Here is a 13,999-nt window from a genome sequence, read left to right on the forward strand (position 1 = left end):
GGACCAGTTAAAACTTCCTAACCTTCTCTTTACACCTACTTTACTGCAACTTGCAGATAGATCAATCATTAAACCTGATGGTGTATTGGAAGACATTCCAGTCTCCCTAGACTCTTGGGAATATCCAGTTGATTTTATGATTTTAATTCCCAAGAACAATCTAGGAGGACATCCTCTTATTTTAGGAAGCCTTGGCTAGCCACAGCTGATGCTTTCATAAGTTGTAGGTCTGGGGATATGTATATTTCTGATGGAAATTCAACAAAGAAGTTCAATCTTTATCCTCCAGCGAAAGCAATTACAGAAATAGGAGATAATGAGTGGGTTGATGATGAAGATACTATACAACCTGTCTTTACCATTTCTGAGATTAGTGAAGATAGTCAAATTCTGAATACATTAGAAAATTTTGAACCATCTTCAGAATATGACTCTACACAATTTCAGTTGGACTCTGACATAGAGTGTCTATCATCTAGACAAATGTCTCTTTTCTCTATGGAAGAATTTGGTAGTTCTGCCATTGAGATCTTTCCAGGAAAAACATTAAACATTAACAAAAACTTGGAAAAATCCCAACAGGAAGAGCTAACCAAAGTCTTGCAAAGACATTCTACTGCTTTTGCATGGGAGTATACCGACATGAAAGGTATTGACCCTAAGACTTGCATTCATCACATCTACATTGAGGAAAACAGTAGACCAATCAGACAACCTCAAAGAAGGATGAATCCAAACCTTAGGGAGATAGTGAAAGAAGAGCTCCAGAAGTTACTCAATGTAAACTTCATTTACCCCATTTCAGACAGCCGATGGGTTTCTCCCTTGGTTATAGTACCTAAAAAGAATGGTAAATGGAGGGTTTGCATTGATTACAGAGAATTAAACAAAGCAACCTTGAAGGATCACTTTCCTTTGCCCTTTATTGATCAAGTATTAGATACTTTAGCAGGTAAAAAGTTTTTCTCATTTTTGGATGGTTTTAGTGGTTACAATCAAATTCAGGTAGCACCTGAAGATCAAGACAAAACCACATTCACTTGTCCATGGGGAACTTTTGCCTACCGAGTACTTCCTTTTGGATTATGCAATGCACCCGCTACATTTCAAAGGGCTGTACTAGGAATCTTTTCAGATCTAATTCATGATTGTGTAGAGGTCTACATGGATGATTTCACAGTTTATGGTAACACGTTTGAAGAAGCATTGGAAAATTTGGAAAAAGTCCTAATTAGATGTAAAGAAACAAATCTTTCATTAAGTCATGAAAAGTGTTTTATGATGTTTACTGAAGGGATTGTTTTAGGACATCATATTTCAGGAGATGGAATTAAAGTTGATAGATCCAAAGTTGAAGTTATCTCCAAGTTACCTGTTCCAAATTGCCAGAAAGATGTTAGAAGTTTTCTTGGGTTTACTGGGTATTATAGAAAATTTATTGAAAACTTCACCAAGATAGCATCTCCTCTTTTCAAATTACTTACCAAAGACTGTGAATTCAAATGGGATCCTGAATGTCAGTCTGCATTTGAAACTTTAAAGACTAGAATATCTGAAGCACCCATTTTGAGAGGGCCAAATTGGAAACTCTCTTTCCACATTTCTACTGATGCTTCAGATACAGCTCTAGGAGCTGTTTTGGGACAAAAGGATTTGGTCCCTTATGCCATTTATTACACCAGTAAAAATTTGACTCCCACTGAGTTAAATTACACTGTGACTGAAAAAGAATTCTTAGCTGTTGTTCATGCAATCAACAAGTTTAGACACTACATAACCCGCTATGAAACTTTTGTCCATACTGATCACTCCGCAATTAGATATCTCATGAACAAACCTGTTACTAATGGCAGAGTTACAAGATGGCTTTTACTTTTACAAGAATTCAACATTACTGTGTTAGATAGACCAGGAAAACAAAACACAGTAGCTGATTTCTTGTCTAGAATCCAAAACACTAACGAAGATTCTCCTGTAGAAGATAAGTTTCCAGATGAATACTTGTTTGCAGTAACTACCAAGACTCCTTGGTATGCGGATATTGCTAATTATCTAGTGACAGGGAAGCTACCTCCACACTTATTTCCTAATGAGAAAAGGAAAATCATTCAGGAGAGTTCACATTATTCTTGGATTTCTAATGAATTGTTCAAAACAGGGCCAGATTATATGATCAGAAGATGTGTTCGGGAAGATGAAATGCCTGACATCCTTAAGGCATGTCATGATGAACCGTGCGGCGGACACTTTGCTGACAAGAGGACGGCCTATAAAATCCTTTCTTTAGGATATTATTGGCCTTCTCTCTTTAAAGATGCAAAGCAATATGTTAGAAGGTGTGACAGCTGCCAAAGAGTTGGGAGACCAACTCCTTCAAATGAAATGCCACTACAGCCACAGGTATGCATCGAACGCTTTGAGAAATGGGCTTTAGATTTCGTTGGACCTATTAATCCACCATCTAAGCAAAAGAAATATATATTGGTTTGCACTGATTATGTTACTAAGTGGGTAGAAGCCAAGGCATTGCCTTCTGCCACTGAAAATTCAGTTGTTCAATTTCTTTTTGAGGATATTTTTACTCGTTTTGGTGTCCCAAGAGAAATTGTGACAGATCAGGGAAGTCAATTTACATCTAAATTGATGGAGAAGCTGATGGAGGAATACAAAATCAAGCACAGAACATCTACTCCATACCATCCGCATGCAAATGGTCAAGTGGAATCTACAAATAAAGTTCTTGAAAGCATCATCACCAAGACTGTTCATCTTCATAGAAGAGATTGGGTAGAAAGGCTTCCTGAAGCCTTATGGGCCTATAGAACTACATGGAGGAACACAACAGGACATTCTCCCTATGAACTTGTTTATGGGAAAGAAGTCCTGCTCCCCATTGAGTTCCAAATCAAGACCTTCAAGATGGCAGTTCAGTTGGGGATGAGCCTATCAGAAGCCCAAAAACACAAAATGGACCAGCTAAATGAGCTAGATGAAATAAGACAAGATGCAATTCTAAGGACCGATCTAGTTCAGCACCAAAGAACTAAGTGGCATGATCGACACATCAAAGAAAGAAAGTTTCAGAAGGGAGATTGGGCACTATTGTTTGATTCCAAGTTTAAGGACTTCAAAGGGAAATTTTAAACTCATTGGCTTGGGCCATACGAGAATGATGAAGTCTTTAACAATGGAGCAGTTCGAGTTAAGACCATTGATGAGCTTCAGACTCCTTTCATTGTGAATGGCCACCGATTGAAAGTCTACCACAAGCCACTCTCAAGGGAGGAATTTGTTAAAATGTTCCAAGAAGATTATGCAATGAGGCTGGCGGAGAAGGATTCTTCTCCTCCATCAGCCTAGTCTTTGTTCCTTTCAGATAAAAAAAAAAAAAAAAAAAGGAAAAAAATCTCTTGTATAAGCCTGAAAACCAATCTTGGATTGGCGGTCTTATACAGAAAATATGAAGTGAAAATCAAGGTCACCTGACACTTTATATTTTCCAAAAAAAAATCTCTCTTTCTCTTCCCATCTTATTCGCCATTTTTTCCATCTCATCCATTTCATTCATCTCATCCATTTCAACCATCTCATCATTTTCACTCCAGTCCATTCATTCCATCTCATTTTCACCAATAAAGTCCCTCTCAGGACTATTCCATTCAGTCAAGTTGTTTTAATCCTTTTTGTGCAGGCAGAAAAGTGTTGCTGCAATTTCCACAGCTAGGAGCCAATTCCGCAGCTGATATCAAGATTCCGCAGCCAATACACTCTGTTCCTGCAAATAAAACAACTCTGTTTTCAAAAAGAAAAATCTGCAGTCAAAAGCACCAGCATCATTAAAGAGCAAGGACACATAGCATATACAAAGGCAGCAATAAATCAAAGGTTAGGGATCAAAATGCAAATACACGAAGGTATGTTCTAAATTTCTAACTAACAGTTATATCATTTATGTATGGTTTTCGGATTATGGTATGAGGCACTTAATGTAATGATTGACAAGATCCTCGTCCACTCCTCATCCATTATTCTGCGTAATCCACCTCACCACCTTCCTAACGGTTCCCTAATTGCTGTTGATTCGAACTTAATACGGCCTGCTCTCTCATTAATTCTTCGTACCAGAGTGACGTGTACTGTTGTACCACGGCTCTCCAATTGATCATTCCGCAGCCAAGTGTACGCAGCCACCCGACGTTCAGGGATTTGGCCGTTGTATCCTCTACTCATAACTCTGCTTCTCGCATGCATAACCTCATCTTCGCATTGTTATCTACACCCTCACCGTTTTCACTCTTGGTTTCATTCACTACTCTGTTTCACCGTAAACATTCTCTGTTCTATTTTCCTCACCGCTCCACTCAAAACCCTGACCACCAGTCTTGTAATTGCATCACGGCCACTCTGTTATAGCCGTAATTCCATTCTGTTGTAGCCGTAATACCCACTGCTGAGCACTGTTTTCCCGTATAGCTCTCTCCTCCAGTATTCAAAACAGCGCTGTCAGAGCAGCAAGAGAGCTGGTAACCGAAATGGGCAAGTTATTAAGAGCAGAGCCGGAAGGTTCTAAGTTTCTAGACGGTTACCCACAAACAAAGAATGCCCTGCAGAAGGCCAAGTGGTTGAAATTCATTCAGAAGTTTAAGGGGTATAACAAAGAAGTTACAAAAGCGTTTGCCCGATCATTTAATGGAAAAACAAATACTGTGGAGGTAGGAGACCTGCAGTTCACTGTCACAGAGAGCAGCTTGGCCCAAGCAACCGCTTTACCTCAGACAGGGGAACGTTGGTTCAAAAATCGAACTGTTGAAGACCAAGAGTGGAAGAACATGTTGAAAAATCCAGGTATGGATACCACTATCTTCACCAAGGGAATTCCTGTACGTGTTATTAAAGAGGAATGGATTGCCTTACTTTTGCTAGTTCAGAAATTTTTAACATGTGAAGGCAGATTTGGTATAATGTATGTTTATCATGCAAAAATAATGATGCATTTTATGGGTGAACATACCATCAATCTCCCTTATTTCTTGCTAGCTAGTCTAAGAAAAATGAGTGCCACTGTTCAGAAACACGTGGGAAACATTGAACCCCATTTATATCACCATGGACTCATTAAAATCTTGATTGAGGAGCAGTTAAAAATTAAAAAGGATACATGGGAGAAGTTCCTTGTTAGAAATCATTTCCAAGAGGCAGCTGAAGCCTCTAGTAGCTCCCCTAGGGTACCCAAGAGAAGTAGAAGAAAAGGGAAAGAAATGGTTACCCAAGAAACTGCTGTAGAAGAAACTGCCCCAGAAATTGCTATAGAAGAGACTGCTGCCCAAGACACTGCTGTAGAAGTTGAAGAAACTGCCCAAGAAATTGTTGCAGAAACTCTTCAAGAAATTGCCCAAGAAACTGTCCAAGAAACTGTGCAAAAGGAAAAGAAAAAGGGAAGCAGACCAAAAAGACAAAAGAGGGATAAAGGGAAAGCTATTTTGCAAGAGTCATACCCTTCACCTGAGCCCTCAATTGAAGAAGATAACCAAACATTAGCTCATAGGCTTGCTCAGCTCCAAGAAACTGCCATCTCCAAAAGAAACAAAAGCAAAAACAGCAAAAGCCAAAGAGTACTAGCCTGCAAGTAAGAAGAAGCAGTAGACTTATAGAGAAGAAGAGTGTGACTAAAGAGAAACAGTCCCATTTCATTGATTTGGGCACACCTGAGAAGACTGCAATTCGGCTAAATATTGAGCTAAGTCCTCCAAGAGAGGAAAGTCCTTTCCAGCAAGAGAGAGAAAGCAGTTTTCAAGGATTTGAATTTAGGCCAAGACAAATACCTGACATTGACCCTGTCCAGCGGGAGGCATATGATTATTTGGAAACATTAGAGCAATCTATTGCTGGTCCTAGCACTGTCTTCCCCCTTGAACAGCAGGTTCAGTCTCTGAAGCAAGAAATATTTGAGCTAGAAGTCCTCAACCGCCATATCAAACAGGAAAACGAAGCATTGAGACAACAGAGCAAAGTGGACAAAATGGTCCACGACAACACAATGCTTCATTTGGGTCTTTGGCAGAGAAAGAACAAGAAATTGAAGAGGAAATGCAACAAATTGAGCAAGGCCTTGGTTAACTTGAAATTCAGGTGCTTGGTTAGGAAACCGAGAGCAAGTTTGGTAACAAGGAGGAAAAGGAGAAGGTTGGATGTCTTGGCAGAGGCATCTAAACATGTGGACTGAAAGATTATGACAAAGTTTTGGTTGCATGAGGACATGCAACACCCTCGTAGTGGGGGTATGTTGAGCCTCAACCTTATACTCATTTACCTATCCTCCCAACAGCTTTTCCCTATTCACTTCTCTCTTTTGTCATCATTTCCTCCATCAACTTGTTCAATTCATTGCATTATATGTCTTTTTAACATGATTTGTTGACTGTGCTAATGATTGACTGTTGGTTTAGAATTTTGGTACATGTACAACAATTCCGCAGCTATCCTGCAATTCCGCAGCTGTTCAGAGATTCCGCAGCCTTTTTGTTGTTTGCTATACTCCACGTGTCTTCTCAAGGAACGGGCCACATGGGCACGTTGGTATGACTGTGTACATGGTTCGTGTGCTATCAGTTAAGCCAACTCGTTCATATATACCCCCGGTCAACGCAGATGCACCCACGGTCAAACAACAAAGTTCCAAACGGTGGCACGGCTCTGCGTGAGCAAATGAGACACGGAACCACAGCTGGCACTTCCTCCACGCCACGAAGACAGCAAGGGACAGGATCTAACCATAGATTTACTCCCCATGATGACCGTTTCCTCCAAACGTGCACGGAGTTGCCTGCGTGTTGCTGCATAGTTAATTAGTCAAGACTGTAGTTGCTTAGTTTACGCAGAGGACAGTTTGTCCCTGTGCCTATAAATAAAGCGTTTGCATACGCTTAGTAGTTAGTCTTCAAGTTAGTTTTTGGCTGTAATCACTTTGTTTATAAAACTCTGTTTTAAAGACTGTTTCATACAGCGTTTACGCTTTTGTATTTTGACATGCTGATTTAATATTCAGAAGACTGTTTTGCTCCTATCCGTGTAGCTGATCTTTAACTGGTTGAGCAGATGGAGGGCCCCCGTCTGCCACAACCTATGTACAGTAGTGTTTAATTTCATTTTCCTGCACTTCTTTTTGTTTTCATTTTCACATGTACAATAATGTATAGTTTGATTTCTGCAGTTTTTCATTTCTTTGAACATGTATAATAATGTACAGTTTGATTTCCTGCCTTTACATTTCCAGCACTTTTCAGAACTGATCAGTTTGTTTATGCAGGTGTGTTAGGAGCCCGTTATAGTGTGTTTTTATTTCTTTTTATCACTGATGGTATTTGAAGTTGTCTTGTCTTAGCTGCTGATTTTTACCTTGCTTACTTAGTTTCATTGCTAGTTTACTTTATCAAGTTTTTGACAAGTTGCTTACTAACCTTTTGATGGTCTTCTCATCATAATTGACTAACCTTTATTGGACCAAAATATCATTGAGTGGCAGCTTGGTTTGATTAGCTTTTGGACTCATATTACTGATTCCTTCTTAACTATTTTTCACATGAACAATTTCAGCTAGAGGCAGAATGTTAAGGAAGAATGAAGTGTAATGATTTGTCATTTAAGTTTTGCAGTTAAAGTAGTGTTTTTCACTTTCCATTGAGTTAACATAGATGCTATTTTTGTTCTTATCAGCAGCATAGATAGTGGACTAGTTCCATTAGTCACTTTGTTTAATGCTTTGCTTTCATTTGAAGTTTCAATTCCATTGCAAGTCACTTTTCAAGCTTTCTCTTTAAAAAGTTCAAGAAGCATTTAGAAACCACCACATACACACACATTCACTCACTTGTTTATAACTTCATCACATCACATTAGGAAGATAAGTCCGATACAAACTAAAAACGACAAAAAGAACTAGGAAAGGCTGCTTAAGTATATATTGTACACTTCACTTCATCAGCTTACGAGCCCCGGGTTGACAATTTATGATAGCAATTTAGACAACACTAAATTGACCAAACATTTTGCCGCCGTTGCCGGAGAAGTGAAATTAGGTAGCCAATTTCTAAAAAAAAATAAGAAAATTTCAAGAAAGGGAAATTGATAACCTCTCAAAGTATGCTCTCCTCTTGCACCTAGAGTGACCTGGAAGATCAGAAAGAGAATTATTAGCCTGACTTGAAGAAAAAATAAAAAAAATGACATGCATAGAGCTAGAGATTCTAGGGGAAGGTTTTTAGCTAGAGCCAAGAGTTCGATTTTTACAAGTCCATCTACTTCAAGGAATAGACAAGAGACACCTCCCTCATCTCCAACTGACACTCCTAGCCCTAGGATTCCTGGAATTCAAGAGGCAAGAATTGACTCTCCCACACCTTCTATTGAATTTGAATCAGAAAGAGATCCTTTCCTTCCTTCTACAGAAAGGCCAATTGTAATTGAAGAAGTAGAATCATCGGAGGAAGAGGGAGAAATTCCTTCTCATTCACCCTTTGTAGAAGAACCAGAAGATTCTGAAGTCTCTAGGGAAACCATTATGACAGAGGAATGAGGTGGTAGAGGTAGAGGTAGAGGAGGAGGAGGAAACAATGGAGGAGGTAGAGGTCACATTGGAGGAAATAGAGATGGGGATAACTCATTTGGGTTTCCTATCGTTGATGAGGATTCCCGAGCCACTATGAAAAACATATCACCATCTGTCCTCCCAAACTTTCATGGGCTAAGAACTGAGGACCCTGAAACATTTTTATTTGAGTTTGAAGTTGTGTGTCGAACTTATGACTATCTGGATGACACTAAAAAACTCAAATTGTTCCCTTCTACATTGAAAGGACAAGCTTTGAAATGGTTCATGGGGTTACTCACTCAATCCATTAGGTCTTGGAATGATATGAAACAGACATTTTTGGATAGGTACCTGGACTATTGTATGCCTACCAATCACAAGGATGAGGTATTTAAAATGGTACAAAGAGAAGATGAGAACTTAGAGGATTTACTCGAAAGATTTCAATATAACCTGAAAAGAAATAAAATGAGTAGCTTAGATGAGGAGACCTTGAAAGCCCTCCTACTAAAAGCCATTAGAGATGAATGGATAGACATTCTAAACATGATGGGGAAAGGAGATATATCTCAACTTTCACTCAATGATATAGCAGAGCTATGTATCCATCTCTCAAGGGGCAAATCAAAAACTCAAAAAGGGCCTAGAGATCCTTCTCTCCTTAGAGCAAATAAATCTGCAACTGGATCGGTAAGTAGGGCTGAGATCGGCAATATGCTTGATGAATTCAAAACTGACATCTTAGGGAGTCTTAGTGAATAATTAGACACCCTTAAGATCCACAATAAGCAGAAAGTAGAAGCCGAGGCCTTGGCCATCTTTTGCCCGAAATGTAGAAAAAAACATGCTTTAAGGGAATGTCCCTTGGAAGCACAAGTTGTGGAAACATGTGTGATTTGCTCAGAAGACCATGAGACCAAGGATTGTCCTTCAATCCCTGGGCTCAAAGCAGTCTTTCAAGAAGATCCAAATACACTTGAATCTCTCTGTTTTGTTGCAAGGATACCTTGGCAGGGGCAACAAAATCAGGGGTTTAACAACTCTATGAATTTTCAACCCCAACCAAATTGGAATCCTTGGCAACAACCTTGGCCTCAACCTCAAAATCCTTTTCAATCATGGATGCAAAGCATGCAAAATCCTTATGGGAGATTTGCTCAATTCTATCAATATCCTCCATCTTTTCAGAACCAGCAAGCTCCCCAACTTCCAAATCAAAGTCAACAACTATCATTGCCATTCCCTCAACAACAACAACCTTCTCCACAAAATCAAAATTCTCAACTCTTGCTTCAATCCCAACAGAAGTCAAATCAACTTCCTTCTCAGCCATTGCCAAACCCCAATAATAGGAACCCTCAAAATGCTTACATGATGGAAGGTCAACCATTTCCTACCTATATGATTGTTCCTCTCAATGAAGTACAACTCAGATCAGGTAGAATCCTAGATCAACCTTCTATAAATGTTCAACAGCCAAGCATTTCTGAGGAAGAATCTCTTAAAACTAATAAGGGTTCTGAAGCATCCCTTCAAAACCCAAACACTCAAAAAGAAAAAGAAAAAGAATCAACTCCCATAGTCGAACAACCTACATCTTTGGCCACACCTCCTTTTCCTGAAAGATTACAAATTGACAAAGGAGTGGAAAAGCAAATTTGGTTGCCTGACTACAATTTTCTAGATGAATTGAAGAATGTCTGTATCAAGATTCCCTTGTTACAAGCCATTAAAGAGATTCCCATTCTAGCCAAAACAATAAAGGAGTTGAGCCTTAAAAGACCAGGAAGGAAACCAAGAGATACCAGAAGAATCCACCTGGTAGGAAAAATTGCAGATATTATGATGGGAAAGATTACCATGCAGAAATATGTAGACCCCGGTAGTCCAATTGTCAAAACACATATCAATGGGGTAGAAATACCAAATACTTTGATTGATTTAGGGGCTGCTATCAACATTATGAGTAGACAGACCATGGACCAGTTAAAACTTCCTAACCTTCTCTTTACACCTACTTTACTGCAACTTGCAGATAGATCAATCATTAAACCTGATGGTGTATTGGAAGACATTCCAGTCTCCCTAGACTCTTGGGAATATCCAGTTGATTTTATGATTTTAACTCCCAAGAAAAATCTAGGAGGACATCCTCTTATTTTAGGAAGACCTTGGCTAGCCACAGCTGATGCTTTCATAAGTTGTAGGTCTGGGGATATGTATATTTCTGATGGCAATTCAACAAAGAAGTTCAATCTGTATCCTCCAGCGAAAGCAATTACAGAAATAGGAGATAATGAGTGGGTTGATGATGAAGATACTATACAACCTGTCTTTACCATTTCTGAGATTAGTGAAGATAGTCAAATTCTGAATACATTAGAAAATTTTGAACCATCTTCAGAATATGACTCTACACAATTTCAGTTGGACTATGACATAGAGTGTCTATCATCTAGACAAATGTCTCTTTTCTCTATGGAAGAATTTGGTAGTTCTGCCATTGAGATCTTTCCAGGAAAAACATTAAACATTAACAAAAACTTGGAAAAATCCCAACAGGAAGAGCTAACCAAAGTCTTGCAAAGACATTCTACTGCTTTTGCATGGGAGTATACCGACATGAAAGGTATTGACCCTAAGACTTGCATTCATCACATCTACATTGAGGAAAACAGTAGACCAATCAGACAACCTCAAAAAAGAATGAATCCAGTCCTTAGGGAGATAGTGAAAGAAGAGCTCCAGAAGTTACTCAATGTAAACTTCATTTACCCCATTTCAGATAGCCGATGGGTTTCTCCCTTGGTTATAGTACCTAAAAAGAATGGTAAATGGAGGGTTTGCATTGATTACAGAGAATTGAACAAAGCAACCTTGAAGGATCACTTTCCTTTGCCCTTTATTGATCAAGTATTAGATACTTTAGCAGGTAAAAAGTTTTTCTCATTTTTGGATGGTTAAGTAGCCTTTCCTAGTTCTTTTTGTCGTTTTTAGTTTGTGTTGGACTTATCTTCCTAATGTGATGTGATGAAGTTATAAACAAGTGAGTGAATGTGTGTGTATGTGGTGGTTTCTAAATGCTTCTTGAACTTTTTAAAAAGAAAGCTTGAAAAGTGACTTGCAATGGAATTGAAACTTCAAATGAAAGCAAAGCATTAAACAAAGTGACTAATGGCACTAGTCCACTATCTATGCTGCTGATAAGAACAAAAATAGCATCTATGTTAACTCAATGGAAAGTGAAAAACACTACTTTAACTGCAAAACTTAAATGACAAATCATAACACTTCATTCTTCCTTAACATTCTACCTCTAGCTGAAATTGTTCATGTGAAAAATAGTTAAGAAGGAATCAGTAATATGAGTCCAAAAGCTAATCAAACCAAGCTGCCACTCAATGATATTTTGGTCCAATAAAGGTTAGTCAATTATGATGAGAAGACCATCAAAAGGTTAGTAAGCAACTTGTCAAAAACTTGATAAAGTAAACTAGCAATGAAACTAAGTAAGCAAGGTAAAAATCAGCAGCTAAGACAAGACAACTTCAAATACCATCAGTGATAAAAAGAAATAAAAACACACTATCCCGGGCTCCTAACACACCTGCATAAACAAACTGATCAGTTCTGAAAAGTGCTGGAAATGTAAAGGCATGAAATCAAACTGTACATTATTATACATGTTCAAAGAAATGAAAAACTGCAGAAATCAAACTATACATTATTGTACATGTGAAAATGAAAGCAAAGAAAGGCAGGAAAATAAAGTTAAATGCTACTGTACATAGGTTGTGGCAGATGGGGGCCCTCCATCCACTCAACCAGCTAAAGATCAGCTACGTAGAGATGAACAGGAACAGTCTTCTTATATTAAATCAGCATGTCAAAATACAAAAAACGTAAACGCTGTATGAAACAGTCTTTAAAACAGAGTTTTATAAACAAAGTGATTACAGCCAAAAACTAACTTGAAGACTAAGAGTGGAAGAACATGTTGAAAAATCCAGGTATGGATACCACTGTCTTCACCAAGGGAATTCCTGTACGTGTCATTAAAGAGGAATGGACTGCCTTACTTTTGCTAGTTCAGAAATTTTTAACATGTGAAGGCAGATTTGGTATAATGTATGTTTATCATGCAAAAATAATGATGCATTTTATGGGTGAACATACCATCAATCTCCCATATTTCTTGCTAGCTAATCTAAGAAAAATGAGTGCCACTGTTCAGAAACACGTGGGAAACATTGAACCCCATTTATATCACCATGGACTCATTAAAATCTTGATTGAGGAGCAGTTAAAAATTAAAAAGGATACATTGGAGAAGTTCCTTGTTAGAAATCATTTCCAAGAGGCAGCTGAAGCCTCTAGTAGCTCCCTAGGGTACCCAAGAGAAGTAGAAGAAAAGGGAAAGAAATGGTTACCCAAGAAACTGTTGTAGAAGAAACTGCCCCAGAAATTGCTATAGAAGAGACTGCTGCCCAAGACACTGCTGTAGAAGTTGAAGAAACTGCCCAAGAAATTGTTGTAGAAATTCTTCAAGAAATTGCCCAAGAAACTGTCCAAGAAACTGTGCAAAAGGAAAAGAAAAAGGGAAGCAGAACAAAAAGACAAAAGAGGGATAAAGGGAAAGCCATTTTGCAAGAGTCATACCCTTCACCTGAATCCTCAATTGAAGAAGATACCCAAACACTAGCTCATAGGCTTGCTCAGCTCCAAGAAACTGCAATCTCCAAAAAGAAACAAAAGCAAAAACAGCAAAAGCCAAAGAGTACTAGCCTGCAAGTAAGAAGAAGCAGTAGACTTATAGAGAAGAAGAGTGTGACTAAAGAGAAACAGTCCCATTTCATTGATTTGGGCACACCTGAGAAGACTCCAATTCGGCTAAATATTGAACTAAGTCCTCCAAGAGAGGAAAGTCCTTTCCAGCAAGAGAGAGAAAGCAATTTTCAAGGATTTGAATTTAGGCCAAGACAAATACCTGACATTGACCCTGTCCAGCAGGAGGCATATGATTATTTGGAAACATTAGAGCAATCTATTGCTGGTCCTAGCACTGTCATGCCCCTTGAACAGCAGGTTCAGTCTCTGAAGTAAGAAATATTTGAGCTAGAAGTCCTCAATCGCCATATCAAACAGGAAAACGAAGCATTGAGACAACAGAGCAAAGTGGACAAAATGGTCCACGACAACACAATGTTTCATTTGGGTCTTTGGCAGAGAAAGAACAGGAAATTGAAGAGGAAATGCAACAAATTGAGCAAGGCCTTGGTTAACTTGAAATTTAGGTGCTTGGTTAGGAAACCGAGAGCAAGTTTGGTAACAAGGAGGAAAAGGAGAAGGTTGGATGTCTTGGCAGAGGCATCTGAACATGTGGACTGAAAGATTATGACAAAGTTTTGGTTG

This window comes from Pinus tabuliformis, chromosome 9 (assembly GCF_031772625.1).
Source record: "Pinus tabuliformis cultivar Carrire ecotype Pingquan chromosome 9, CPIR1, whole genome shotgun sequence".
NCBI classification, from domain to species: Eukaryota; Viridiplantae; Streptophyta; class Pinopsida; order Pinales; family Pinaceae; genus Pinus; species Pinus tabuliformis.